Source organism: Clinocottus analis, unplaced genomic scaffold (assembly GCF_023055335.1).
Source record: "Clinocottus analis isolate CAN_PGR_092001 unplaced genomic scaffold, fCliAna1.0.p SCAF_4, whole genome shotgun sequence".
Classification (NCBI taxonomy): Eukaryota; Metazoa; Chordata; class Actinopteri; order Perciformes; family Cottidae; genus Clinocottus; species Clinocottus analis.
In genome coordinates, this window is record NW_027176153.1 from 874,473 (window position 1) to 879,472 (window position 5,000).

Sequence of the window (5,000 nt, forward strand, 5' to 3'; positions counted from 1 at the left end):
AGATCTGGTTGTCGGCTGTCTGCTGGAGACCAGCTGGAGCAGAAGAAGAAAAACATCCAGATGTTGCTTTAAAGCCGTGAATACGTTCTGAAAAAAGTATCGAGACCCACGAAGACCAGACGGCCGGGAACACGTTGAACTGGATAATCTTGTCTCGTTGGATGATCTGATTACACCCAGAATGCAGCGGGAACATGAATTATCTGGTGTTTCTGCACCGAGGATGACGAGGACATCCGTCAAAATGTATAATTCATACAGCAACCCATGCGGAGAAGGAACATGTCAAGTTCGGGTGAGACGGAGGACGAGAGAGACGAGAGAGACGAGAGGGACGAGACGAGAGAGACGAGAGGGACGAGAGGGACGAGAGGGACGAGAGAGACGAGAGAGACGAGAGAGACGAGACGAGAGAGATGAGACGAGAGAGACGAGAGGGACGAGAGGGACGAGACGAGAGAGACGAGAGGGACGAGAGGGACGAGAGAGACGAGAGAGACGAGAGAGACGAGACGAGAGAGATGAGACGAGAGAGACGAGAGGGACGAGAGGGACGAGACGAGAGAGACGAGAGGGACGAGAGGGACGAGAGAGACAAGAGAGACGAGAGGGACGAGAGAGACAAGAGAGACGAGAGGGACGAGAGAGACAAGAGAGACGAGAGGGACGAGAGAGACAAGAGAGACGAGAGGGACGAGAGAGACAAGAGAGACGAGAGGGACGAGAGAGACAAGAGAGACGAGAGGGACGAGAGAGACAAGAGAGACGAGAGGGACGAGAGGGACGAGAGAGACGAGAGGGACGAGAGGGACGAGAGAGACGAGAGGGACGAGAGGGACGAGAGAGACGAGAGAGACGAGAGAGACGAGAGAGACGAGAGGGACGAGAGGGACGAGAGAGACGAGAGGGACGAGAGGGACGAGAGGGACGGGAGAGACGAGAGAGACGAGAGAGACGAGAGAGACGAGAGAGACGAGAGAGACGAGAGGGACGAGAGAGACGAGAGGGACGAGAGGGACGAGAGGGACGGGAGAGACGAGAGAGACGAGAGAGACGAGAGAGACGAGAGAGACGAGAGGGACGAGAGAGACGAGAGGGACGAGAGGGACGAGAGGGACGGGAGAGACGAGACGAGAGAGACGAGAGGGACGAGAGGGACGGGAGAGACGAGACGAGAGAGACGAGAGGGACGAGAGGGACGAGAGAGACAAGAGAGACGAGAGAGACGAGAGGGACGAGAGGGGAACTTCAGCCGAGCTGCATTGAGGCCGATGAGGTGGATTGAGAGACGTCAGCTCAGCGTATCACAGCTGACGCTCTGATCCAGGAAGTTGTTTAACGAAATGATGGTGAGAAACACGCAGAGAAAAGAACCTTTTCACGAGCGGAGAGTTTGATTGTTCAAGCTCTGTGTTCCCTTAGTCATACGTTCCCTCACCTCTACGTTCCCTCACCTCTATGTTCCCTCACCTCTACGTTCCCTCACCTCTACGTTCCCTCATCTCTACGTTCCCTCACCTCTATGTTCCCTCACCTCTATGTTCCCTCACCTCTACGTTCCCTCATCTCTACGTTCCCTCACCTCTATGTTCCCTCACCTCTATGTTCCCTCACCTCTACGTTCCCTCACCTCTATGTTTCTTCTCCTCCTCCTCCTCCTCCTCCTTCTTCTTCTTCTTCTTCTTCTTCTTCTTCTTCTTCTTCTTCTTCTTCTTCTTCTTCTTCTTCTCCTTCTTCTTCCTGATGATTCACCGTTTGAAATGAATCTGTGAAGCTTTGTTCAAACTAAAATATCCTCCTCGCTTCCCTCTCAGAGTCTCTCTGAAGGTCAGCAGCTCCATCGCGGCGCTCTATAACGATTACCAATTTCATCAATTCTGCTACAGCGGTGTGTGTGTGTGTGTGTGTGTGTGTGTGTGTGTGGAGGGGGGCGGGGCTTCATCATCAACAGCGCTAGGAGAAGGCTCACCAATCACAGCTGCTTTGAGATAAAGAGAGAAAACGCTCGCCGACCTTCTGCTCACAAAGTGAAAAAGACAATTAAGGAGGCGCTGATGTGAAGTTACACTGCGGCAGCACCGCCCCCTCCAGGCCGCAGTGGTCACTACAGCCACCACGCGCCAACGAATGGGAGGCCATGAACGGCAGATCATCCTCTGGGGAGCAGGACTCCTGACCCGACGTGAAGGCTGCTGGTCCTCAGGTCCTGTTGGCTGATGGTGATGTCTGTGTTCCTGACGCTTCATTACTGAAGGCAATGCTCAAGACAATGCTCAACACAACGCTCAACACAACGCTCAACACAACGCTCAACACAATGCTCAACACAATGCTCAACATAATGTTCAACACAATGTTCAACACAATGCTCAACATAATGTTCAACACAATGTTCAACACAATGTTCAACACAATGTTCACCACAATGCTAAACACAATGCTCAACACAATGTTCAACACAATGCTCAACACAATGTTCAACACAATGTTCAACATAATGTTCAACACAATGTTCAACACAATGTTCAACATAATGTTCAACACAATGTTCAACAATGCTCAACACAACGCTCAACACAATGTTCAACACAATGTTCAACACAATGCTCAACACAACACTCAACACAATGTTCAACACAACGTTCAACACAATGCTCAACACAATGCTCAACACAACGTTCAACACAATGCTCAACACAATGTTCAACACAATGTTCAACACAATGTTCAACACAATGCTCAACACAATGCTCAACACAATGTTCAACAATGCTCAACACAACGCTCAACACAATGTTCAACACAATGTTCAACACAATGCTCAACACAACACTCAACACAATGTTCAACACAATGTTCAACACAATGTTCAACACAATGCTCAACACAACACTCAACACAATGTTCAACACAACGTTCAACACAATGCTCAACACAATGCTCAACACAACGTTCAACACAATGCTCAACACAATGTTCAACACAATGTTCAACACAATGTTCAACACAATGCTCAACACAATGCTCAACACAATGTTCAACACAATGCTCAACACAATGCTCAACACAATGTTCAACACAATGTTCAACACAATGCTCAACACAATGCTCAACACAATGCTCAACACAATGTTCAACACAATGTTTATAGGTAAACGTTGGTAACCGTTGAGTTTCAGTATTTTGGTAAAGTTGCCGCGGCGATGTTTCACTGAATCCTTAAAAAGAAGCTCTCCATGTTGGATCTCACAGACACACTCCTGTCACCCTGCGGCCTGTGGAGTCCAACAAAGCAACACAACTCATTCACTTCCTCCTATTAGCACCTGTAGCGTCAGATAACCAACAGGTGAGGGTTCCTCACGGGATGTCTTCTCCTTCCTGCTCTCACCTGACACACAGCTTCATACGGAAATATGTGTCTCGCCACTTTTTGCTCACAGTTTAGGTTTAAAAAAAGAAAGTGTGTTTCAGCGTGCCTTAAGTTCAGGAAGTGGGTCGGTTCAGGCGCTTCCTTCAGGAGCAGAAGTGTGTTTCACATGAACAGGGTCTCCTGGTCCAGGCCCTGCGTTGAACAGGGTCTCCTGGTCCAGGCCCTGCGTTGAACAGGGTCTCCTGGTCCAGGCCCTGCGTTGAACAGGGTCTCCTGGTCCAGGCCCTGCGTTGAACAGGGTCTCCTGGTCCAGGCCCTGCGTTGAACAGGGTCTCCTGGTCCAGGCCCTGCGTTGAACAGGGTCTCCTGGTCCAGGCCCTGCGTTGAACAGGGTCTCCTGGTCCAGGCCCTGCGTTGAACAGGGTCTCCTGGTCCAGGCCCTGCGTTGAACAGGGTCTCCTGGTCCAGGCCCTGCGTTGAACAGGGTCTCCTGGTCCAGGCCCTGCGTTGAACAGGGTCTCCTGGTCCAGGCCCTGCGTTGAATAGGGTCTCCTGGTCCAGGCCCTGCGTTGAACAGGGTCTCCTGGTCCAGGCCCTGCGTTGAACAGGGTCTCCTGGTCCAGGCCCTGCGTTCGGTCAACGTGTCTGCAGACCTGTTGGAGTCTTTCCTCTTCTCCACATTTACTCTTCACACGCTCCTGAAAGCAGCTGGAAGCATCCAGCAGCGGAACCCCGCCCCTTCTGAGGGTCGAAATGCTGCCTTCAACACACACACACACACACACACACACACACACACACACACACACACACACACACACACACACACACACACACACTTTGAGTGTGTAAAATGCCTTTCTATTGAACAGAAGAGACCCTGCTGTTCTTTACATTTGTACATGTGACCCCAATGACCCAACACACACACACACACACACACACACACACACACACGTACACACATGTACACACACTTTCCAAATGAATCGGTGTTTGAAAAAAGCAAGAAAAAGTTAAAAAAAAAAGAAAAGTGAAGCACGGCGTGTGTGTGTGTGTGTGTGTGTGTGTGTGTGTGTGTGTGTGTGTGTGCATGTGTGTGTTTGTGTGTGTGTGTGTGTGTGAAATGTTCTGTTTCTGCTGACATTCTATAAATTCAGTCATAAAGTACAGAAGCCCAAAAGGTTTTTTTTTAAAATTAAAATGGAATTCCTGTGATTCATTTATAAAGAAATGTTATAAATTAATTGAATTTACACATTCAGCATAAAAGTGTTATTAATGCAGTTTAATTTCAGCTCGTTACAGTTTTAGTATTTTGTTTTTAAAATGGTCACAGTGCAAAAGTCTGATTGTATTTTCAGAACATCAGTCAGGAGTCTTGCTCCTGGTGTGCCCCCTGTTTGTTGCCCCCTGTTTGTTGCCCCCTGTTTGTTGCCCCCTGTTTGTTGCCCCCTGTTCGTTGCCCCCTGTTTGTTGCCCCCTGTTCGTTGCCCCCTGTTTGTTGCCCCCCTGTTTGTTGCCCCCTGTTTGTTGCCCGCTGTTCGTTGCCCCCTGTTTGTTGCCCCCCTGTTTGTTGCCCCCTGTTTGTTGCCCCCTGTTTGTTGCCCGCTGTTCGTTGCCCCCT

General features: G+C 49.7%; 1 protein-coding gene across 5 annotated transcripts in view; it reads right to left on the minus strand.

Moving 5' to 3' along the window:
- Positions 1–5,000, minus strand: part of LOC137800012 (extracellular sulfatase Sulf-2-like) — a 39,678-nt gene that overhangs the window by 32,126 nt on the left and 2,552 nt on the right. The window lies entirely within an intron of this gene.